This window comes from Balaenoptera musculus, chromosome 3 (genome assembly GCF_009873245.2).
Source record: "Balaenoptera musculus isolate JJ_BM4_2016_0621 chromosome 3, mBalMus1.pri.v3, whole genome shotgun sequence".
Taxonomy (NCBI): domain Eukaryota; kingdom Metazoa; phylum Chordata; class Mammalia; order Artiodactyla; family Balaenopteridae; genus Balaenoptera; species Balaenoptera musculus.
The window spans coordinates 4,312,694-4,339,352 of NC_045787.1; the positions used below are offsets into that span (position 1 = coordinate 4,312,694).

At 41.5% G+C, this 26,659-nt stretch overlaps 1 pseudogene; it reads right to left on the minus strand.

The window, feature by feature from the left end:
- Positions 1 to 16,106: 16,106 nt before the first annotated feature.
- On the minus strand, positions 16,107 to 16,539 carry LOC118893105 (annotated as a pseudogene).
- Positions 16,540 to 26,659: the final 10,120 nt, after the last annotated feature.

Below are 26,659 nucleotides of genomic sequence, written 5' to 3' on the forward strand. Positions count from 1 at the left end.
CTGCCAGCGTTCAGTGGGTGTTCTGTAGGAGCAGTTCCACGTGTAGATGTATTTCTACTGTATCTGTGGGAAGGAAGGTGATCTCCGCGTCTTACTCTTTCGCCATCTTCTCTGTAAACCCCCAGTTAAGTGATTTTTTAATGGAGGTTTCATCAGGTAGGCACGATTGATTACTAACTCAATCTCCAGCCCCTCTGTCCTTTCTGGAGGGTGAGGAGGTGGGCGGTCAGGCTTCTGATCAAAGCTTGGTCTTTCTGGTGACCAGCCACATCCTGGAGCTATATAGGGGCTCACCCAGAGTCACCGCATTAGAACAAAAAATGTTCCCACCACTCATGAAATGACAAGGGTTTTAGGAACTCTGTGCCAGGAATTGGAGGTAAAGACCAAACACATATCTCCTGTTGTGTCACAATATCACAACAGCCTAGTGCATGTTATCTGTGTCACACTGGGCCAGTGGCCACCCTGTACCTCAGTTTCCCCACCTGCAACTGGATAGTGCTGCTTTGAGCTTTAAGTGAAATGATGCATGTGAAGTGCTGAGAACAATGCCTGCCCTGCAGGAAGTCTATTATTATTGCTGTTTATATGATTGGTTAGACAGAGGATGACACAGTGACCGAGGACTGAGTTGTTAAAGTGATGCTGATCCTTTGCTGAATAGAAAAAGGCTCACATTTTTAAGTGAAAAGAGTAATTTGATAAATTTGATAAGAAGGTAAATTTGATAATAAAGAAAAACATGATTCTATTTTCAGACAAAGACATGTTTGTGCATATACACATACTATAAAATATAGTTATATGTATTTATTTATACATATATATAAAGAGAACCACTGCTAACATTTTATTGTTTCAACTTCATATATATATTGTATACTTTATATAATATATATATTATATATATAAAGACTAAATCAAAACACTGTTAGCAGTGGTTCTTTTTAGATACGGGAAGTAAAACCAATTTTAAATTTAGTCTGCGTGTTTGCCACAGTTTCCAAATTTTCTATGGTGAAAATACATATTAATTTTCAATTAGAAAAAGTTCTTAATGTAATATCTGTTTAATTTAACTCAACATCAGATTCTGGAGCTTAGGATTGAAACTAAAATCCATTTATTGTGAGAGAATACTGCTCACATATTTATACATAAACATATAGCCTAAGTTCTGTCTTCATTTGTGTCTAGTGATGCCACCAGGTTGAAGACAGGAGAGTGAGAGGTTGGCCTCTCGGAGAACTGGGGCAGGAGTTGGTCTGCATGCTCCTAACCTGTTCAATACTGAACACGTGTGTCCACGTCCCACCGTGGGGACTGCTGGCTCTCACCACTGAGTGGAAGTCCTACAGTCCCAGGGGGCAGTGTGGCGCTTCTGGGGGTCAAAGGGATGCGGTCTGGGTGAGAAGGAGCGTGATGCTGCCTGATCCATGTAACGGGTATTTTTGGTCCTTTGACGGTAGCTTCTTAGTGGTTGAGAGAAGTCAAATTACATAGAAAGGCATGAATGAAGGAAAGTAAGGCACTTAGCATCGCTTTTCAAGTTATTCATAAAGCACTGATTCATAAAGCGCTAATAAAGTACCCTGTTAGTATTTTTTCTTAAAATTCAGTTTGCAGTGTTCAAGGTGCTCAAGGCTATTTCTTTATTTAAAAACAAAAACAACATCTGAATGAGATCTAAAGTTTAGAAATACCAACGTTTTTTTCTCTAAGCTGATCACAGAGGACAGACTTGATTTAGCGGGATGGATGGCGGGGCGGGGCAACGAGTAGAACCAGATACAGGAAGTAGGAGTGTAAACAGAAATTTAGCAAAATTAGCCTTCCTGTTGGTTTAATCCTCATTACATACAGTTCCTAAATGAAGATAATAAAGTAAGAATAGATTTTCTCTCCTCTTCACTTATGCTAAATAATCACATCCTTAATTTAGGGTCACATGAACAAGACGTAACGTGAATCAGTGAGAAAAAAATCAGTGAGTGTGTAAGCATCATTTTATAAAAACTTCTCTGCAAAAAACCCATCACCTTTGAGATCTTCCAAAGGATCTCATTTCTTAAAGGAAAGAATTGACAGGTGTAGAACCCCAAAGCACTCATCCTTGGGACATTGCTCTGGCCAAAGCAGGTTCTTGGTACAGAAATAGCTAATGCATCATGCTTTTATTTTTCTAGCCTCTCAAAATTAGGAGAGGTTGTCCTTTAGTTTAAATATTTAAATTTATTTACTTCTCGCACATATTTCTTATGACTATACTCTTTATCCAAGTAACAAGTGTTTCACAGTTCTCTTTGGGCTCAGTCTGGCTTAAGAGTGATGGTAGCCATAGGCCTCTCCTCAGCTCTCATTGGCTGCCACCTCTGTGTGGCCTTTGAAAAGTCAATCTCCTGTCTCATCCTTGGCTTCTGTACCATGAGCTCTTTGGGTTTTCCTTCCCCATCTCTATTGGTCCTTCTCAGGCTTGCTCCCTTCCTCTGTTCCCTATGATGGGGTCTTCTCCAGGACTCTATGCCTGAGCCTCTGGTCACCTCTCTGACATCTCACTTCATCCAGTGCAGTCAGCTCCCTCCTGTGTGGATGGGTCTCAGTTCTTGATTTCTGACCCCAGTCTTTCTCCCCAAATCCAGGCCTGCACTCATGTTATCTAGTGAATACCTCCACCTGGTTCCCACTAGTATCTTCAACCTCACCAACCAAAATGGAAACTATCCATTCTTCTCATCTCTGCTCTTCCTTATTTCTTACCTGTTTATGTCCATGCAAACATCCTCTGATCCTCCAGAGTGTTACTAGTTACATTAGTAACTATGATGCTTTTACTGAATGCCTACTACGATGCAGGCCTTGGGCTAAGTCCTTGGGTTATCTGCTTCTCAAGCTTGTGCTTGCTAACACGTTATACAGCTTCTTATTTATGTTTGAGTAGGAAAGAATTCTTTCTATCAAATTTCTTTAAATCACTTTGTGATTTAAAGTCTTTGCTTTCGGGCTTCCCTGGTGGCGCAGTGGTTGAGAATCTGCCTGCCAATGCAGGGGACACGGGTTCGAGCCCTGGTCTGGGAAGATCCCACATGCTGCGGAGCGACTAGGCCTGTGAGCCACAATTACTGAGCCTGCGCATCTGGAGCCTGTGCTCCGCAACAAGAGAGGCTGCAATAGTGAGAGGCCCGCGCACCGCGATGAAGAGTGGCCCCCACTTGCCACAACTAGAGAAAGCCCTCACACAGAAACGGAGACCCAACACAGCCATAAATAAATAAATAAATAAATAAATAAATAAATAAATAAATAAATAAATAAATAAATAAGACTTTCTCTCTATTTCACTGTCTTTAAAAAAAAAAAAAGTCTCCGCTTTTCACTATTGATGATTAAATTCTAAATACTTGGCTTCAGGTGTTAGTTACTTTGGCCCTTTCTCTCCCATCTCACCTTTCTGCTTAATCCATGCTCTGGTCAAACAGTCTGTTACTCTGCACATGCCATGTGGGATCCCATCTCTGAGATCTGACTCACTTTTTTCTTTTTTGCCTTTCCATCTGCATGTCTAAATACTTCTTGTTAATCAACGTACCTAAAAAGGCATTTCCAGAAACTGCTGTCTGATCTTTGCAAATGAGTCTCATGTCATCTGTATGCCATGTTCTTGGAAGCATCAAGACCTCTCTTGTGTCACTTGCCAACATCTTCCTGGCATCAAGGAGATTCTCTTGTCTACTTAGACCTAAGGTACTCAAGAGTAGAGTCTGTGCCTAATTCATGTTTGCATTATTGAGGGAGAGCTGTCCTCACTCCAGGATTTCTTCAATGAGTAACACGGAGAAATGATTAGGTTAATACTGTACTTAGGTCATCAGGCTTACCAGTTAAGTGTCTCAAGCCTCCCAAGATCAGACACTGAATTATACAGAAATATAAAAGTACAATGAACAGTTTAAATATACATATTCTATTTGGGGAAGGTACTTTTGGTTAAGATGTGAGGTGTATGTTTGGGCTGTGAACTAACAAGGTCCACTTATGTGTTTTAATCATGCCTTTCTGTGTTTAAAATAAGAGAACAATTGGAAAACAATTGGGACTAGTGTTTTCTCTCTGAGAACCAGCCCTTCACCGCCTGTGTTAGGATTCTGAAGCTGGTCTCCATCTCTAACTTTCACATGTCTGACAATGCTCAGTGTTGATCACAACCAAGACCTGGGACTGTCCCTTGGCTGGTACCTGATTCAACAAAGAAAATATGAAACTGCTGTTCTCACTCTTGTCTGTTACTTAATAGTCCCTTTAATGATAAGAAGTGGGGGACTTGATGGGACTAAATTAGCATTTAAAAGAAGAAAATCTTGACATTGTGATTTAATGAGCTTAGTGAAGCTATTGCTCTGAGCATTGTTGCAAAAATGATGTGAAATGGAGTAGAAGTTTGCAGCAAATCTGAATATATTAAATTCATTAAACGCTTGTTTAGCCACATACAGAGAGCTATATGTTTAGCCATAAGGACAAAACTATTGATGTCGCAGATGACAAGGTTAAGACCACAGCTGTGGAGTTCAGTGCATGAGACTGCCGCAGCTTCCTTATTTTGCTGTGTCTCAATTCTCTCATCTGCAAAAAGGAACATTAGCATCAACCTTGGCAGGTTGTCGTGATAATTCAACAAAATAGTAAATGGCCAGTATGTAGCTCTGTGCCTGGCACATGGTGGGCACTGAAGGAATAAATAAAGGAATAATGAAAAGAAAATAATATAATGGTTGGGAGGGTCATAGGTAATATCATGTGAGTATCAGGCTAAGGGGTTACACATTATCTGACAGACAATGAACAGTCATTTGTGGTTGTTCAGCAGGGGGTGACTTGTTCAAAATATGATTCTATGATGACTAATTTTGTACTAGTATAAAAAAGTGAACTGGAGGGGAAAGAGGATCAAGACTGGACATAATTGCAAAAGTCCATGCATGAGTAATGAATGTGGCAGTGCAAAATCAAAACAAAATGCAGATAGAAGAGAATTTAACAGAAGAGATCCCAAAATTGCTTGGTGAAAATATGAGAGAGAATCACTAAGGAAACACTTTCGATTCGGAGACCAAAAAAGAGTGAAAAATGGAAGTATTTGGAGGTAGAGTTAACTGGGGAAATGCTAAATTCAACTTTCAGAGTGTATTGAGTTAGACATGATTATGCAACATCATTGGAAGTGAACAGTAGAAAGTTTGGAGGGGGGGACTAATGATTAGGAGAGATTCCAAGGAAGGATAGTCAGATTTAAATTTCAACTCAACAGTTGGAGCCACATGAATAAATGGGAACTCTAAGAGGGAAGAAGACAGAGCAGAGCAGAGGCTAAAATGACAACAGTGAAGCTGAGGGGAACCCAGAGAGAGAGAATGGCTAGAAAGGAGGTGGTGCCCAGTACTGTCCAGGCTATGAAAAGAAGCTCGAAGTGAAAACTAAGGACAGGTCACTGGGTTGGTCAAAGAAAAGATTGGGAGCTGCAGTGACCCTCCCAGTGCTGTCCTGCTGGACAAGAAGATACAAATTCAGATGGTGCTACATTGGGGAGAGAGGTTGAGAGGCCAGGAGCTGTCCCAGGTGCTGACCTGGTCTCCAACTGCTGAAGTTTATGGGCATTGGTGCTCCTTTTGTTGTAGTTGTGGTGGTTGGTTCTTTCCTACGGGTGAGCTCTGTGACTTTGAAGGGGATACCAAGTGATAAACTTTTTTTTTTTAAAGCACCTATGGAAATATTCCCAGTGCTCTGCTGAATTTCTGAAGTAGGAAAATAGGTTGGGCTCCATTACCCTTTTAGAATACTGAGCTTGGAGCTAGTTTTCCCACCTGTGATACACTTGGATGAACCTTTATAATTGGACTTTAAAAAAGAACACACTATGAGGTGTGGGGTTTTTTATTTTTTTTTTAGAACAGTAAGCCCACAAGAGCAAATTCTTTTTAGAATTTAGTTTCAGTCAAGAGATTAATGACTGTGCTATATTGGGACTTGGTTCCTCTTTTGCTCTGAATGGTGATTCTATCTCTCCCCAGAGATGGTTCTCTCCCCTCCCAGATCTAGGAAACTCCCCAGGCCTTCACAGCAGCTGGGGCTCTGTTGGTTTCTGCAGGCTTCTCCCATTCTGTAGTTGTTCTGATGTATGAAGTGCTTCTGTCTTTGAAGACTGGTTAATAATCTGGATTCATAAAAGTACTGGCAGTGGGGAGTGGGCTATAATTCGTTGATAACTTATTCGCTTGATACTTTATAGTAATACTCTCATACTCCTCCTATGTATGAAGAAGCTAAAAAGACGTAAACATCAGAATGAATAGCGATAGTCATGATTATCTGCCCTCCAACAGAAGTTGGATCAAGTACAACTTAGTGGTTGAGGGCTTATGATGCACTTTCATTCCCTAGAAGGCCGAGTGGATTTGGATGCGATCAGGAGGGCTGGAGCCCAGGGAGTACAAGTGTGGGGAGGTCAGAGAGTGCAGTTTTATTTAAAGTGCTCATTGTATGCAGCACAGTAACAAGCTTCCCAGCTGATCTCCTATGGGAAGTGGTGCATCTGGCTTGCTGAAATTAGTGGAGGGGATTGTTGAAAAAATGAAACCCAAAACAAATATCCTATGTGGTATTGTGGGGTCTTGTTCATACACTAGGTGATCAGGAAAAGTTTTCTACTTGACCAAAGATATCCAGATAAAAGAGAGAAGGATGAACTGGAAATAGCATCCATGTCAGGCTGGGATGATCGTATCACAGAAACCATTCATGCAAAAACAGAGGAGGAGACCAAGGAGTGAGCAAGTGGACTATGACATACACAAGGTATTTCATGTTCTGGGCTCTGCTGACCCTTTCACTTCATCTCCTATTAGTTCCCCAGAGGCATCCTGGGTTTCAAACATCCCAGAATTTGGGGTTCCTTACCATGGGTAGAGTTTGTTCCTACTAGTTAGATGGAAATTTCCTGTCTATTTTATTGCATTGCCATCACAAGGGATAAATAGTTCACTGAGCTGTGCCTACATTTATTACATCATGTACTCTTGCATCCTTCTAATGTGATTATTGTACAAAGACACAGACAAATTACTGTGCCCTCCAAAATTCCTTGTGTTGTACTTGCCAACCATATGCTGAGAAGCAACACTTTCTATCACAAGTGACATTACCCAGTGTCACATTTTGCCTTATCTCTGAAGACACAATGGTTGAGTAGCTGCTTCATTGTGGGCAAGATAGGAGCCAGGCCACCATGTTCTGTTACCATGCTTAGTACAGGGTGCTTTTGGATGCATGAAGGGCCATACAGATGGCTGGAATTTCAGGACCAGCCAGAGGATGTCCAGGTGGTATGTAATGTCCATTGGTTGCATCTCAGACTTTTGGTACTAAGAACAGAGTGATGCTGAGAGCAGGCAGGAAAAACCATCTGTGTGAATTCTGCTTCCAGCTGCCTGCAAGACAGGGACAACCAGGTATGATGGGGGCGTGTGGTCTTTCTCCATGGAGGTCTCTTCCTGTCAAAAGCAGTGGGATGGATATTTTGGTGGTAGGACTGTAAATAAGCAGGTATTTTCATGGTTGGGAGAGGAGTATGCCTTGTGAATCTAGCTGGCTTCCCTCCCTAGGGCCCCTCCCCTTCACTTGTCCCATGGGCTCCATACATGTATGCTTCTTTCTGGTCATGACCCTGGTGAGCAAGTGGAACTGAGTGGTACCAGTTGGGCAGCTCTTTGGGCACACAGACTTCTGTGCAGTTCTCTCCCCACCCCAGACAGATTGGAGAGCACGGTGACCAAAGCCTAGATTTTGGAAGGGTCATTCTCAGTTCTGTCCCTTCCTGGCCATCTCACCATGAGAAAATTACTTAACCTGTCAAGGTTTCTAGTTCCTCACCTGCCATTTGAGAAAAATTCTACCACTATCTTGGTGGTGGTATAGGGATAAATGAGATGGCCCATTTAGAGATGCTTATCCACCATTTATCATTAAAGTAATGCTGTGTACTTTAACTTTCCTCCATCTGTCACTCACTGTCCCATCGTCACCGTCCAATGGATTATTTTTTAACCTATGTAAATAAAGCTCTACTACCTGGTTGTTTAACCTTATTAAACTCTCATCATTCTTGACAGTAGCTACTTCAAGATGCAAGACGCCCACTCCTCCAAATAATTAATCACAAATGTCAATTCAGTGTTACCATTGAAATACAAATACTACTTCTACCAGTTTGCAATTTTAATCTCATCAGTGATTTTTTTCTTTTTAATTAGAGAAGCTCAAAAGGAATAATTTTTCACCACAAAAAAAAGAAATGGTAATTATGTGACACGATGGAAGTGTTAGCTAACACTATGGTGGTAATCATTTTGCAATAGGTAAGTGTATCAAATCAGCACATTGTACACCTTATTTTTTTAATTTTTATTCTTATTTTTTAAAATAAATTTATTATTTATTTATTTTTGACTGCATTGGGTCTTCGTTGCTGCACGCAGGCTTTCTCTAGTTGTGGTGAGAGGGTGCTACTCTTTGTTTCGGTGCGCGGGCTTCTCATTGAGATGGCTTCTCTAGTTGCGGAGCACAGGCTCTAGGCATGTGGACTTCAGTAGTTGTGGCATGTGGGCTCTAGAGCACAGGCTTAGTAGTTGTGGCACAGGGGCTTAGTTGCTCCGCGGCATGTGGGATCTTCCCGGACCAGGATTCGAACCCGTGTCCCCTGCATTGGCAGGCGGATTCTTAACCACTGTGCCACCAGGGAGGTCCCTATTGTACACTTTAAATTTACACAATGTTATATGTCACTTATATCTCAGTGAAGCTGGAAAAGATACATTTTCTGTCTGTTGCTTGCAAGCCTTCTTTGAACTAAAATTAAAAAGATTCCCAACAGACTAGAGAAAGAACTCAGAGAATAGTGGGGTCTTAGAATAGAAAGGAATCCAGGAAGCATTGTCCAGGCAATCCAGGCTCACTGTCCAGGAAAAGACGGACTCCTCAAGGTCATAGGTCTTGATCTTGTCTGGATGTTAGAATCACCTGGGAACCTCTTAGAAATCCCAGTGCCCAGGCTATACCCCAGACCCATTAAATCAGAGCAATAGCATTTAAAGGACTCAGATGGTCCCAGTGGGCAGCTGTCAATTCAGAGGCCTGGTGATTCAGAGATGTCTCAGCTGATGGTTACTCTATCCTTGATGCAAGATCCCAGTGGTGAGGAACTCAGCATCTTATGAGTTGGTTGATTGCTTGGTTAGTGTCTTAGAAAGCTCGGCCTGCTATAACAAAACATCATAAACTGGGTGACTTATAAACAATAGATATTCATTTATCACACTTCTGGAGGCAGAAAGTCAGGGATCAGAGTTCCAGCATTGTCAGGTTCTGGTGAGAGCCCTCTTCCAGGTTGCAGATGGCTGCCATTCCACTGTGTCCTCACATGGTGGAAAGAAAGCTCACTCTCTCTCTGGCTTCGTCTTTTAAGGGCACTAATCCCATTCCTTATAAGGGCACTAATCCCATACTCTTCCCAAAGAGTAAAACACTCATTACCAAAAAACCTACTGTGACCTGCCCTATCTTGCTCTGATCCTCCAGAGCCACCATGCACTAAGGAAGCTGGAAGTTACCCATGATCATAGGAAAGACAGATTCCTTCCATTAGGCTGACCCTGGGAGTGGGCCTGCAAGTTGTGACTTGAGGCGGGAGTGGGAAGCAGGAGGGGACCCAGAGGACAGGAATTGACCAGCTGGTGTTTGAATTTCTTCAAACAGGGGTCACTTCTTTTGGCTTATCCACAGCGTGTCTCTGGCCTGAACTCTGAGAATGCCAATAATTCAGAACACTAATGCTTCCCAGGTTAAAAAAAAAAAAAAAAAGAGGAGCAAGGTGGGGACAGAGTTGAGTGTTGGCTTCGTCACAGGTGTGCAGGTGACAGGGCCAGGGAATAGCCACAGAGCTCAGGAGAGTGATTTCACTAGGAGAGTGGGGAGCCCTAAGGCCAGTGTCCAAGGACCAAAGTGGGATGAAAAGACCGAGAGCTCATCTGGCATCAGAGAAAAGAGAAGGAGGTCCAAAGTGGGGCACTTTGGAGAGGTTAAGTCCACATGGATAAGTGGCCATTGGTTTGGCCATTCCTGTGGCATCTTAAACATTGAACACTTGAAGTCAAAAAGTTAATCCTATTATCTTTTTCTCTAAAAAAGAATTTGATCCTTTTATTGACAAAAGATTAAGTAGGAAATGGAAACAGGGATGATTTAAAATAAAAAAGTGGATGAAGGGAAAGGACATGAAAAAGGACATAGGTTGGGGAAATAGAAGGTCAAGGAGACACATTTCCTTCTCTACTTCTTTACAATCCTAACCCAAGAATCTATTCTCACATCAGGTTGGGCTGTGTCAATGACCACCAGGACAAATATACTTAGTCCCCACTAAAATAGCAATAACATCTTTAATTTGCTGTGTCTTGTTCTGGAAGAATTGTTGGTTAAAGAATGTTTTAAGAAAAGTGAAGAGGATAATTTGAACTAAAAATCAAAGAAGAAGAAGAAGGGTGGGGAGGGGAGGGATAGTTAGGGAGTTTAAGATTGACATGTACACACTGCTATATTTAAAATAGATAACCAACAGGGACCTACTGTATAGCACAGGGAACTCTGCTCAATATTCTGTAATAACCTAAATGGGAAAATAATTTGAAAAAGAAGAGATACATGTATATGTATAACTGAATCAGTTTGCTGCACACCTGAAACTAACACAACATTGTTAATCAACTATATTCCAATATAAAATAAAAATTTAAAAAAAATGAGTCCCTTTAAAAAAGTAAAGTAGATAACCAACAAGAACCTACTGTAAAAAAAAAAAAAAAAGTAGCTAATCTCATGATAAGAAATGTAGCAAGAATCCAAATGGAATAGATTATGCTTTTGAAATATACATGTGACAGGGGTCTTTCCACTTAAAAAATAGCAAAGAAGCAGCTCTTTGCTTGGACAGTTTGGTTGCCAGCCCTCATTGGGAAGTGTGAGTGGGGAGCTAATTTACTCAAATCACCCATTCAGAGTCTTCATCCCATATCTGTGCCTGAGTAGCCCCTGCAAGTTTGAGAAGAACTGGATGCCGTGCACAGTGACGTGTCCTGGGGACAGGGGGCTTGAAGGGACTTTGGATCAGTCCCAAAGGAGCCCTGGGTGTTTGGAACTCAGGACAGATGTTCAGGTGTGGAGACGGTTTAGGACAGCTTGATCTGTTGTCTCACGCAGCTTCCCAAAGTGTCAGCTCCTGTGGGGAGGTGATTTATCTGTTGTGACAATCTGGCACCAGAGCTGTTTGCTGATCCTGCTGAGCAAGGTCGACGAGGGTGCTCGCTGGTACATTTGAGATGAGGGAAGTTTTGTAGTCTGTGGCTAGGATTGAAATGGACTTTGCGTTGGAAGAGTCAGGAAAGATGCCTGGTATTTGTCATTGCTTTGACAGTGAATGGGAAAAATAATGACCACATGGAGCTCAGACTGCCCATGACAGCTCTGGTCCGATTCATTTCTTTTTGGATCTTTTTCTTTGATTAGGAGGACAGTGTGGTTGCTGCTTCTGGAGCCACTGTTGGGATCTCAGGGCACCAGACAGCACGGTAGTCTGAGGGCCACCATCAAAGACACATTTACAACCAGCAGAGACTGAGAGTGATGTGTGAGTGGTGATTTAATAGTGAACCAACCAAGAGAGGTGGAGGAGCACACGCCTGATAGAACAAGCCCTTCATTATCTGACTGGTCTCCTCGGAAACTCATGAAAAAGAGAAATTAAAACACACTTTCCCACCAGGCTGGCTATCATCTAATAAAAAATATTGGCTAATGCTTTGTTTCAGTGTCTGCCCCCCTACAAATGATGTGCAAACCATGAATAGAGTATTGATTTAACTGCAATGGATCCTGTCAGTTGTCTTGGGATTTGTACATGTTAGATAGAGTCTGACACATTCACAATAAGGAAAAATGTTTCCAAGGAGTGCAGGGTTCTGCAGGAAGACCTGGACAGGAAACTGACAGCTGCTCCCTGGTGTGAAGGACTTAGAGAGGGCAGGCCAAGGTGTCCTTGTATAGAGGGCAGATCCGTTCCCTAGTCCTGGTGGCTTTTCAGAGATTGATGCAGCGATAGGGACATCAGCAATTGGTGTCCGGAGGGGGCAGTATCGCTCCCTTTCTGGTCGCCTCCTCTTGGCTCCTGCTGGTGCATTGCATTGACCTTGCACCCATCCATCTCCTATCAGGCAGACTCTGGACAAGTCCATGTAAGATAAAGTGGCCGATGAAAGTGTGTTGAGCACAAGGTGACTAGCACAACTCATTAACTCTGTCATCAGTTACAGCTCGAGCTGGGGAGCCACGTGGTCAGGAATTGGGCTCATGGGACTCAGACCTTCCACAGGCATAGCGCTGGGAGACTCTGGCTCGGGTATCTGACCTCTTCGCTTCTCTGTTCTCCCATCTGTGAAGTGGGGAGAGCAATAATTTTCCTGAGTTGTTGAGAGGAGCGACGTGGGACATTGAACTGTAAAATACCAAGCATGTGGTTAGTTCACAATAAATGGGAGAGGTTGCTCTGTGGTCTGCAGGCTAGAGAAGAGGGTGGTTTCATGCAATGGAGCCCAGGGCAGTGAAGGTGGCCATTCGTGGACATTTCGTGAGCATCCAGGATGTGCCATGCACTGAGCTAAACTGTGGGAAGATGCCCAAGAAGAAGGTCCGAGTGCTGATGTGAGGGAGCTGCGTGTTACCAGACAGCAAGAGGTACACTGTGCAGATCATGATGCCTGGGATCCTGGGGCTGCCGTGACAAACGACTACACACTGGGTGGCTGGAAACAAGGACATTTATTCTCACACAGTTCTGGGAGCCAGCAGTCCAAGATCAAGGTGTTGGCAGAGGGGTTCCTTGTGAGGGCCATGAGGGAGAATCAGCCCAGCTTCTGGTAAGGGCTCAGCATTCCCATTCCATGGCTTGTAGATGCATCGCTCCAATCTCTGCCTCTGTTGTCACATGGCCTTCCCCTCTCCATGCCTTCCTTTTCTGTCTCGTATAAGGACACTTGTCACAGTGTTCACCCCAATCCAGGATGGTCTCATCCCAATAGCCTTACCGCAGCTACATCTGCAAAGACCCTTATTAGGGTACCGTTTGGAGGTTCCAGGTGGGCATATCTTCTGTGCGGGCACCATTCATCTCACTGCATGTGGGTGCAGTGGAAGCACCAAGGAGGTGCTGGTTTCTCAGAAAGGCAGCCTCTAAGCTGTGGAAGTCCATGGGGGGGTTGACAGAGGTTGGAGAGGGAGTGAACAGGGTGTTGTGAGCAAGGCACACAGAGCACACAGAGGCCAGGAGGAGAGAAACGGTGTGGAAGTGAAGCACTCCCCTTAAAACAACTTCTCTCTCCAACACATCGCTGTGGGAAATCTTAGCACGGCCAGGAATCTTGGGAGATCTTATTTTCTACATCTTGGTATTAGATTTGGCTCACACTTTTCTGAATTTTGGGTATCAGCCTGGGATGGTGGCTTTTGGAGGCAGGGAAGCGAGTTTGCACCTGGGCCATTCCTGGGAGAAGTCCGTTGATCTTTCTGAACTGCAATGATATTCTCCTGCAAAAACAGGGATCCTTGTACAGACATTCCATTTTGCTTGAGTATTACATGATATAATGAAGGTAATGTTGCTGCATGTCACAATAGCTCATTTCAAGGCTATTTCCTTCCCTCCTCTTGCGTACTCTCATAGGTCAACTCTTAGGCAGCCCCTTATATTAAATTGTACTTTAAATTAAAAAATTAAAATGTAGCTATTTCCAAGAGAATGTTTCCTTGTGGATACAACCTGCTCTGTGCAACCTAATTTTACGACTTTTAGCTTCATCCCGTGAACTACTTTCTGAACCACTATTTAATGAGCAATAGACAAAAAGTGTCACATAGCTGGCTGAGCACCCCGCCTCCGTGGGCACAGGGGTGGGCTGTAGGGGGAAGGCATATTGCTGTGCTCACAGGGACTAACTCAGTGAGAGATCTGTGCTTCTGGGGTGAGAATATCCTCACTGTTCATCATAAACACGGGCCTTCCTCTTTCCTTCTGTAGAATGAATGGTTCTGCCTCTTACCCACTTTCAGGTCTCATTTTCTTCCCTTATGATAATGTCAACCATGTCTCCTGTACTTGTTTTAGGGAAGAGTCCAGGAATGTTCCTTGTTGTCCACAAGGCATCTGATTTGTGCTGAAAATGGGAGAAGGTGACCCCAAATTTCCTGGGAGGATAGGACCCTTCTTTGTGGACAGTCCTTTTTCAGGTTTGGCCTTAAATGACCCATCGTGCAGATTCCTCCTCACCTAGTCCTAGACTGTGGCCCTGCTGTGTTTGCTTTGCTCTCCCAGGAGCAGAGGGTCTGTCTGCGGTCACACAGCAGCACGTTGTGACACAGAACCTACCTGATAAGGGGTCTTGGAGACTCTGCTGCCCAGTTCATACCCACTGCCTGTTTATGTGGTCCAGATGGTACTTCCCCTGCTAAATGGTGAATATTAAACACTGGACAGAGTCTAAAATCTTTGAAGTTCAAGATAAATGTTATCTTGGTTGGAGCTGCACTACAATGAAGTATTTTCTTCCAGAATTTCTCAGCTGGCCTTGGAAATGTTTAAAAGAACACTGAGAACAATGCTTTAAAATTGACTATAATATGGCATCATCCTAATGCTCCTGATGATGACTCATGTCATCGGATTTTGTCCTGTTATGGGTTCTGTGTGTCATCTGATGTGACTTGTTCTAAGTTCCATTGACCCTTTAGAAAATTCTGAAGTTGCTTTGTATTTTTCAAGGTCTTTGAAAATTAATTTTTTGACTATCAGTAATCCTGTCATTTTCTGAATATAGAAACATTTTTGATATTACAGAAAACACATTCTCTGACTCTGTGACAAATATAAAAATTCAAAATCAATAAATAATACCCTGATAGAAGACCTATGCATTAGAAATAACTATTAAAACAATGTTTTATATATCTCATTGATCAGAAAAGGAAATGAAACTTAAGAAATTTGGAACCAAACTATAATGGAAATGTATATATTGCAACTTTTAAGGTACAGTTTAAGAAGTTCCTGTAGGGAACTTGATTGACTCAAATTTGTATATCATAAAAAAAGAAAGATGGAAAATTAAAAAGCCAAGTATTGAACTTAAATTAGGAGAAAACAATTAGTGGAATAAATTGACGGAAAGAATAATAAAACAAAAGATAAGAAATTAATGAAATATACAATAAATAACATTACAGAAGGTCAACAAAAACCATAAAAATCTGGTGCTTTACAAAGAATGTTTAAACATCAACTAATCTTGGGCAAAATCAATCAAGACAAAGACAGTTATAAATTAATATTAAGGGTAAAATGGGGACATAATACAGACAGAGCAGAGTTTAAAAATTATAAGCCAATATTAACAGAAAATTTTATGTCATTGACCAAAAACCCCACAAAACCCAAAAACTAAAACCCCCAAATTGACACAAGAAGATATAAAAAACCTATATAGGCCCTGAATTAATTCTCAGGGCTACCCACAAAAATGTATCAGGGACAGTTGACTTTATTGGCAATTTTACAAAACCTTCATGAATTAGGTAACCTCCTATCATGTACAAACTGTTCCAGAATACTAAAAGAGCAGGAAAATGTCTCAACAACTTTTATAAATCTAGGATAGCCTTGTTTCTAAATGAAACACGGAGCGTATAGACAAAGAAAAGAGTCACCAAAGATCATAGATGTAAACATTTAAATAAGACATTATAAAACCAAATTCAGTAACGAATAAATAAAAAATGATAAATAAAATAAATATATCTAAAAAAATTTTAAAATACATGCATGCATGTGTATGCATAGACACACACATATACACATACCCCATTAAAGTGTATTACATATGAAGTATGGTAAATATTAGAAAATTGTGGTTATGCTATTACAAATAAGTACATATTTTATTTTATTTTATTTATTTTTTTGATTTAATAAAGTTTTATTTTTCAAAATGTACAGTTGGTGGGACCTATTCATGCATCTTCACCAGAAGTTGGGGCATCTCCACCCTTGGTGTTTCTGGTGTAAATTACTTGAGCTCTGTGCTTTGAAGCCGGTTTAATAAGTCCTTTACTAAGGAGCTCCTGAAGGGCTGCCCTAGCCAGGGAACCATGAATCTTCAGCCTCTCAGAGACGACAGCTGGAGTTATAAGCTTACAGTTGGGAATTTCTTTACAGAGTTTGTCATATGTTGCTTTGTCAAACAAGACTAGGTTATTGAGCTTGTCCTGAACTTTGCCTTTGGACCACTTCTTCTTTTCGGCCTTGCCCCCAGATTTTTTCACTGGGTCTTTGTCTTTCTTGGCCGACTTTCCGGCATCTTTCTTCTACCTGTCGTCCTTGGGTGGCATAGTGAAGCTGGGAGAGCAGCTGCTACCATTGCACCTCACTAAGATGTCGGACAAAAGGGGTAAGTACATATTTTAAAACAATCGAAATTTCTATCAATTAAGGATTTGCTAAAGATATTGAGATACATCCTGGTGATGGAATTTTTATGGAGCAGGTAAGATGAATACATTATATCCACAAATATCAATGTGGATTTATCTAAAAAAATAGGATGAGAAAGCATTGTTTTTTGAAAACAGTATGAAGTTTCCTCAAAAAATTAAAAATAGAACCAAGATATGATCCAGCAATTCCATTTCTGGCAATTTATTCTATTTATTCGAAGGAAACAAAATCACTAACTCAAAAAGATTATCTACACTCCCATATTCACTGCAGCATTATTTACAATAGCCAAGATATAGAACAACCTAAATGTCCATCAATGGATGAATGGATAAAGAAGGTGTGTGATGTATACACACACACACACACACACACAACTGAGTATTATTCAGCCATAAAAAAAGAGAAACTCCTGTCATTTGTGACAACATGGATGGAGCTTAAGGGTATTATGCGAAGTGAAATAAGTCAGACAGAGAAAGACAAACACTGTATAATCTCACTTATATATGGAATCTGAAACAAAAAACAAAAGGAGACCCTCCCAAAACAAACTCATAGATCCAGAGAACAGATTGATGGTTGCCAGAAGTGGGAGGTAGAGAGTGGGACAAATTTTTAAGAAAAAGGAAAAAAACTGTTTTTCTGTTCTATTGGAATGGAGAAACACATTGCAGAAGAACACATTTAGAATAATTTGCTATTCATGTAAATTTAATGACACACAAGGCCACTCTATCATCTATGCACATGAAAATATAAAATAAAAAATTTAAATATCATGAATGATAAATATAATTTTCAGAATAGTAGTGACTTTTACAATTGGGATCAAAAAGCAGTTATAAAACCTGGTATTAAATATATTGATTTTAAAAAAAAATCTTAAATAATTATGGTAACTAGTCAATATTTCTTGACAGAATAATGTTAAATGGGTGTTTGCTATCTTTTTTTCTACTTTTTGTATATTTAAAATGTTCTAATATTTTAAAAAGACAGAGAAATACTAGAAGCACCCATATATTTGGGTTGACTTTCTTTTTCCTTTTGTAATAGAAGAGTCATTAGGCTGATCGCGAATCCTTGGTCATATTGGCAGTTGTCCTTGGGATCTAAAAATGACTGAAAGTAGCTCAGTGGTGATTTCCACCAGGTACATCACTGCCACATGGTCTCCTCCTTCCCAGCCTTGGGTAGAGGAAAGACACTGTAGCCTTCATGGGGTGACTGATTTTATGACACTGCCAGCCCTTGGATGGAGAAATGAATCTATTTTGGATGTAGAGTGTTTGTGTGATGAACTCCTAGCCTTGTCCCCTACCTCTGAATGCTGACCTCAGGAAAAGTCTAGACTAAGGTCAGAGGTTTTAGGTCTGTGTCCCTACCCTGCTGCACAATCCTTACTCCATCTCCTGGTACTGAGGTATTGTCCCTGAAACCAGAACCCTTGTGCACTGTTGGTGGGAAGGTAAATAGGTGCAGCCACTGTGGAAAACAGTACGGAGGTTCCTCAGAAAACTAAAAATAGAACTACCATATGATCCAGCAATTCTACTTCTGGGTATTTTTCCAAAAGAATTGAAATCAGGATCTCAAAGAGATATTAGCACTCCCACGTTCATTACAGCATTATTGACAGAAGCTGACATGTGAAAACAACCACAATGTTTATCCACAGATAAATGGGTAAAGAAAATGTGGTCTATACATACAATGGAATACTAATTCCAGCCTTAAACAGGAAGGAAATGGCTCAACATGAGAAAACATGGATGAATCTTGAGGACATTATGCTAAATGAAATTAACCAGTTACAGAAAGATGAATACTGTATGATTCCACTTAAATGAGGCATCTAAAATAGTCAAATTTATAGAATCAAAGAGTAGAATGGTGGTTGCCAAGGGCTGGGGGAGGGGGGAATTACTAACCAAGAGGCATAAAGTTTCAGTTAAGCAGGATCAGTGAGCTCTAGAGACCCATGTACAACACTGTACCTATAGTCAACAATACAGTACTGCACACTTAAACATTTAAGAGGGTGGATCTCTTATCAAGTGTTCTTACCACAATATAGTAAAATTTTTAAAAAGGCACTTGGGGGGCTTCCCTGGTGGCACAGTGGTTGAGAATCTGCCTGTCAATGCAGGGGACACGGGTTCGAGCTCTGGTCTGGGAAGATCCCACATGCCGCGGAGCAACTAGGCCCGTGAGCCACAACTACTGAGCCTGCGCGTCTGGAGCCTGTGCCCTGCAACAACAGAGGCCGCAACAGTGAAAGGCCCACGCACCGCGATGAAGAGTGGCACCCGCTTGCCGCAACTAGAGAAAGCCCTAGCACAGAAACGAAGACCCAACACAGCCAAAAATAAATAAATAAATAGATTTTTAAAAAAAGGGCACTTGAAGGAAATGTGAAGGAGTTGGTGTGGGGCTTGGAGATTTCAGGCTGCAGAGTCTTTTCTAATCGCCTTTCTCTTAAATCAAATCTCTCTGTTGTCATTTTTTCTATTTCACTCATAATGACCTAGGGACCCCAACACAACCCTCTGGTCTTTGATTTGGGTAATTTGAAAACAGATATACACATATGCAAATACATCCGTGTCCTGGCTGTCTGGGAGACTTTCTGCAAAGATTTCCATGTTTCTAAACCATGAACAAAATTACATAGCTGACAGGTTGTTACCATTATGGTTGACAAGAGAGAAAATATTTTTAAAAATATAATTAAAAATGTTTCTTTTTGGGTTTTGATGACAAGTTTCTGGAGACCATGAGGAAAATAATCTTGTCAGTTGGAAATAAGGGTCACTTACTTTTTGGAGAAGATGGACCGAAGTAGATCCGACACCTCAAATAGGATAGAATTTTAGCAAGTGACAACAGGAAAGAATTAAAACAATCCATTTGGACTCTTGGGTAATTAGAAAGCCATTTATTGATGATTCAGTGCTATGTGTAGGCAGGTATTGATATTTTTATGAAGTAATTATGTCATGCTGGTGACTTTAATTTTGCTATCTCAGTTGTTTAGAACATCATTCTGTCTTTTTCTCTTGTGAGTCTTGACTACGGAGTATTAGAATCAGTAAAACTTTGAGATAAGTTGTAAAAACCAACTGCAAAATCAAAAGTAGTGTTTTTCCTTTTATGGGAGTGATGATTACTAAACATGGACTAGCTTCACACCCAATGGCTTAGGTTGGGTTCCTTAAAAGCAGAGTTCAAAACAGGGATTTGGGTGCTCATGATTTATTGAGGGAGTGGTCTGCAGGAACATCTGGAAGGAAGGAAGTTAAGCAAGATAAGAAGGAGAGAGAGCCCACCAAGCCTGTGGTCCCAGGCAAAGTCTAGCTTTGGTCTGACCTTGGGGTGAGGGGTGCATTCTGGAGCGTAAATCAGCTGCTGACTTGTACCCCCTTGAGGCAAGGGTGCCAGATCCTGTTCCCTCATATCAATCATGCATTAGTTAAGGGCTGCACCCAGGAGGGGCTTGTGTAGCTTCCCAGATGGAGCAGCTCCAGTCAGCAGAGGATACTTCCTCAGTGCAGGCGGTAGCTGTGAACTATCGGCGGACACATACAGCAGCTGGGGGATGGGAGCCCAGCATGGTAGGGGGTCTGGTGGGACACCACATTGCCTATGACAGTCTACCCTATCTATGCACTACTCAAATCCACTGCCTCCGTTAGCTTCTCTCCACCTACGATTCTGTGGTCACAAGCCTCCGGGAAACATACCAGAGTCAGGTTGCTGGAGAAATTGCACCCACCATGGACACTGATGGCCGCAGCTGAAAACGTTGAATGAATGATCCTCAGGGGGGAAATCTATAAAAGAGTAAGGGATTCAGAACAGGGAAGGAGAAACTGAGCAGGGTGTGGTTTCAGGGAAAGATCCAGGTTGGGCTGTGGGGCATTGGAACCTAAATAACATCATCAAGTTTCCACCCCTTTGAGGCAGGGGAATGTCTTGTGCCCTGTATCAGTAAGCCATTGACTGTGGACCATGGGGCTGGGGGACATCCCACCAGCAGCAAAACTCACAGCAGCTGGTAGGTTGGTACCAGACTGATGAGGGGGACCTGGGTGAGGCGCCATAGTGCCTACTAAACCCACGTTGTGTGCATTCACATTCTAATTACACTACAACTGATTGTGTGAATTGGGCAAATTAGTTAATCTCTGTGTAAATTCTATAAAATGTCACACAATAAGCTCTCAGTAATGTTAGGTTTTATTGTTGTTACTTGTTTTTATTGACATTGTTGCTATTCATTGTTCATTTAATGGAGTTTTCCAAAATGCTGAGTATGAACCAATATTTTGATTCATGGGAAATTAAGAAAAATTAAAAATTTGAGATTAAGAAATGGACGAATTTTCACTATGTACTGCTGAATACTTAAAGGCACAATTAATACAAGGTCAGTTTTAAAATTCCCTATGTTCATTTATTCTTATAAGATGATATAATTACTCAATACTCATGCTGAGTAAAATAATTAATAGCCTCTTGAATGGAATTTCTCATTCTATACACATAGGAGATAAACATGAGATATATCAACAGGTCTGGTTTATAGGTGAGGAGAGTTTGGTCCCATGCCCAGATCCATTCCTGACTCACTGTAAGAAAGACCTTGGGAAGATGACAGTCACCTCCATCCCCCTGAGGCTGTCATATTAAATGGGGACAGGGAGAAAACTGACATCTTTGAGTGTTAGCTAAACCTGGGGCTGGTTGGTTGTAAGAAACAGAAACCCATTTAAACTAGCTCAAGAAAAGGGAGATTATTTTAATTGTATTGAGCTCATCAAATCCTATAATTTGCCATCAGGAATGTTTGTTATGATTCTTTGCAAATAAAATTCAAATTCTAAGACTCTCAGTCTCTGTGTCTCTTAGATCAAATCCTCAAGAGACAATATGATTGGCAGCTGATCTGGTCAAATCTGCTGCAGCAGGAAGAGGGTCCATGTGGTGGAACCCAGCTGTCCTGCTCAGGGCTGTGAATGGGATGTGATCTGGTGTATGACATTAAGCACAGCAAATAAAGCTGATTACCAGCTCTGCTTCGAGAGCTTTCTATGTGCCAGTCACTGTGCTGTCTGCTTTCTTCTTGGTAATCTTGCTGGGCATAGGTAGATGAGCTCATTTTATAATTCTGCAGACTTAGGGAGATTAGGTTAACTTCCCAGATCTGCAGTTGGAAAGGCAGAGCTGGGAGAGCTCATTCTTTCAGGTTCTGTGGATGACAGCCCATGTCCAACACACCTCTTCTAGGATTTACCTATGCTGGTGTCTCTGTGAAGTGGGTGAAAATGATTGATCCCCATGCTGTGATAGGATACTGTCATTACACTAGGCTCTATGAGTAGGTTTTTCTTCTGGGTGCCTGGGAAGCTTGCTTCTGGCTATCAGGAGCCCTTGTTCACTGCTGGAATACACTGAGACAATGTCCCACGTCTCATCTTTGCCTGTTTCATTCTTGGGTCTCCCAAGGCAGATCTTCCCTACATACAGGAAATAGTTCTTCTAGTGTTAACTTGGGGCAAACTAGGGTCCAGTAGTTCAAGAGCTAGAAGTGACACAGCTATTCTACAAGTCTTGAATTAATTACTCCATGGGTGCCCCCAAGGTCCCGCATTTTCCTTACTCTTGATGCCTCAGATCATGTGGTTATTCTGGAATACTTCTTGGAAAACTCTAATTTTTTTAATCGTCCTGCTTTATGCTTATATTGTGTAGGGGGTCTTTAGCTCTGTTGGTTTTCCTTGTCAATCTCATCACAGTTGATCACAACTTCCAGAAATTCCTCAATGTTCTGATCTTCCCATGAAATCATTTTATTTTCCATGACCAATATGCATTTGTTCTTATTTTGGAATTCCTTCTTTAATTTGGTAGGATTTTGGTAGAGGCAGAGGTAGATTTGTGTGCTTAGCCATCTCGAAGTGGAGGCCCTGGACGTCAGTCTACATTATTGATAAATGCCAGAAATAAAGCTTAGCTCTTCAACACATTCTGAGTCTTCTGCTTATGTGTAGCATAATAATTTTAATCAAGTTTTTTCGTCTGTTACTTTTGGTCTTAGGTGTTGGTGGTTTCCATCCCTTTCATGATATTTTTTTTTCCATCAGTGCAACATCATAAACACAGCCTCTGAAAAAAATGAGACATGAATTTTTGATAGCTGTTCTTTTCTTTTCATCTTTTTTTAATTGCTCCATTTCTGATTAATAATGGTTTCAAGAAGAAAGGTAGATTCTGTTTCTTCTGCAGAAAAAACAACAAGAAAACACTCTCTTTTCTTTGCAAGACATCTGTACATATCAAGCACCATGTTCCCTCAGGTAATGTTCTCAGAGTGAGGAAAGCAGTGGCTCCTTTGCACATGAGAATGTAGAGTTATCTCCATAGATGGCAGGAGGTAAGTATTGAGACAAAGCCTCTGGCTTTTGGTCAACAGCAAATTTTATGAGTCTCCAGTGTGATAAGGCTGATGAAAAATAAAATGTGATCTTAAACGGCAATAAAAAAAGTACAATATACTTGGAACATTTCTCTGTTTGTCTTTTTTAAAATCATCATAACAAATTATTATAAAGCAAACAGCCAGCAGGCACCACCCAATCAACAGAGCTTGACATGCTCACCTCGAGCTCCCCAGTCCCAATCACCAGCTCTCCATCCTTTCAGAGGTAATTATTTCCTTGACTTTTATGGTAACCAGGTCCTTGCATTTCTTGATAGTTTATCACCCGTGTGCATATCTAGACACTGAGGATTTTTATACGTATTTTATATTTATTTTAGTCTCAGTTTTCCCCACCATCCCGTTCATTTTCTTGCCGGTTGTCTCTTTGAAAACAGAAATTCGCAGTCTGGAATTTGAGAATTGCATTCTTGTCTTGCAGGTTAACATTATCTTCTGTCCTTCGTGTTCCCTGCAAATAGGCAACTGAATTTGGAGACCTGCTGAGACTCAGATTCTATCCTGGCAGCAGGAGGAATAATGACCCCTCCCCGAAGATGTCCATGTCAAACTCCTTGGAAGCTGTGAATATGTTACCTTACATGACAGAAGGGACTTTGCAAATTTGCTTCAAATAAGGATTTTGAGATCGAGAGAGTACGCTGAATTATTCAGGCGAACCCAACGTAATCACAAGAGTGCTTATAAGAGGGAAGCAGGACAGCCAGTCAGAGAAAGAGCTGTGATGACGAAAGCAGAGGTCAGAGTAATGGGGCCACAAGATAAGGGACGTGGAAGCCTCTAGAAGCTGGAAAAGAGAAATAAACAGATTTTCTTCTAGAGGCTCCAGAAAGAAACAGAGATCTTCTGCCACTTTGGTTTTAGCCCCATAAGACTTCTGACGTCAAGAACTGTAAGGAAATGAACTGTGTTGGTTAAGTCACCAAGTTTGTGGCACTTTGTTACACAACCATAGGAGACTAATGGGATCCATCTGGCAAGAGCACAGGACGTGGGTGATATGGTCTGTCAACAGCAGACACGATAGGTCTGGTTTCTCTCTCTTTGTCCTGTCAGCTGAGGCAATGCTCAACGCTTCAATCTATAATCCATTGGGGTTGCAATATGGTGTTATTCTATTTCCATCATTTTTTTGTTTATGTATTAGCTGGAACACTTCTATAAATAGATGTTTCTACATGGTATTGTTCACATAGGAAAGGAAAGATATATGCTCACTTTTCCCCTTTTACTTACCAGGTTATTAGATAATGAATCATTTCCTTCCAGGCTCTGAAAGTGATCAAGTCAGGTTTTTAATATAAAGGATTTATAAAGAGTTCAGTCCCTTACAAACCTGACCCTCAATGGAGATCAAGTTGTTCTGATTTTGGCCAATGGAAGACTCTCAATGTGGCTTCTGAGCCTTTTGATGTGACCCTGTCAATCTTTGATTCTAGAAGGTTTCTGCTTTCTAAAATAACAAGGTATTCCAGAATCATCTTGTGCATTTTCTGTCCCAGATCTGGAATCTGTAATCTCAGGAAATCTTGGTTTCTTTTAGTGGAAAATGAAATTTCAAAACCACAGTCAAGGGTCTAAGTGGTAATAAAGCTATATTACTTAGGACTCTGGTGTATCCTCACAGATGATGATTTGATTGACTATATTTGTAAAATGACTTTTCTGATTTTCTTATAAAAATAATTTTTAGCAATTCCTTTACTAGAAATAAAATCAACTTTTCATTTACCTAAAGAATAATATTGGATTAATTGATACATCTGAGCTAATAAGATTTAGTCAAAATTTTAATAGTACAATTTTGATATTTAATATACACCACTGGGTGTTCTAAAGTTAGGAAAACACATCTTTTTGAACCTGGATTTACAAGTCTTGTAACTAACATTTCTATATTATTAATATACCCTGCCTACTGATGAATATTTATTTCTCCAAAACAAGTTGACTATATAAATCCTGCTCATCACTCCCAGCTCCCTGTTCTCCACACCAGTTAAAGTCTAAATCCCTTGGTCTGGCATTCAAATACCCCAGGGCCCCTTTGATTTTATTTTAAACCAGCTTATTTCCCACCATTATTTCTAAGACACCTTCAGAATGTCTCAGGATCCTCCACCAGGACATTGGTTTCGGTGCCTGACAAATGGGAGTTTAAAACCACATCTGGGTAAAATGGGATGGTTTATAGTCCTTGTGAGACTCGTTTTCCATCTAAGAACAGCATCCCTCCTGCAGAAGGGAGCACCGGCTGAGGATTGGATGGAGAAACGTGCGTTGGGCACAGCGCTCCGCGCAGACGGAGCCCCAGGTCATGCTAGTTTCACCCTCCTGGCTATTCTCACCCATTTAGTAGCTTCCCCACATTCCCTGCATTGATCCAAGTTTTACCCACTTTTCAAGTCCAGCCAGACTCCACTACTTCCTCAAAGGTGCTGTTCACTTCAGTCCTTAAAGGTCCATCCCGTTTCTGAGCAGGCATGGAATGTTCTAGTCCCCGCCCCCCAGGATGTAGCTGCCTTAGGATTAACATTTAAAATTAATTAACTTACATGCATTTAAAATTACACTCTTCTCCAGAGTCGCCTTTCCCTGCTTGTCTCCTGATTTTCTATGAAGAAAAGGAAAGATTTACATTTGTCAAGTAAGTGCTCGCTGTGAGGCTGGCAGTGTGCCCAGGGCTCTGCACACCTGTGAGTGTGGTCAGGTGAGGTGAGCCATGATTAGCATGGACACACACACACACACACACCCTCAATCCCAGCGCTCCGGACTGTGTGGAGAGGCTATCGTTAAGTGGTAGACAGTGACTTCGGGATGCTGATTTAGCTGGTCGGGGAGGTCCTTCAGAGGAGACCCTGGTGCTGAGGGTTATGCAGCCCCAGGCAGCCCCAGGAGAGCGAGCCTGCCACGCAGAAGGAACAGAGAGTGCAAGGACCCTGCGAAAGGCTCTGCCAAAGTGACACGCATGCTGCTTCCAGACTTGAGAAGCAAACTCAAGAGTGATCTGCAGGAAAATGAAAGCACAAATAAAAATCTAGTCTGCTGCAGTCCTACAGAGCAGGTCTTACTGGGAGAACGGCACCCTCACTACTACACCATGTGGTTGCTCTGTGCTTCAGCCCTAAGGGCGTGGCTTCCCACCACTATCCTGTCCACAGAGGGCATTTCTCACTGGTATCTGGTAGGACAGCTGGAAAGATATTATTTTACCAAAATAAACTTTTTTCATTAAAAGTTATGACTGCACCTGCAATACAGCCCAGCATGTGGCATGTCAGCTTTGTTGTACAGTATCTTCCTATTACTGTTCTCTATCAGTGACTGCCTGCAGAGTAGGGAAAAAATCCAAATGGAGCGTTGTAACTTATAGCCTAGAGGATACAAAAAGAAAAGAAAAAACAGCAACAACAACCTGGGGTTCCATATCCTCCTTTCCCTCAGGAAAGGGAAAGATTTACCTGATTTTGAGTAGCTTAGTTCGCATATGTAAGGCTATTTTTATG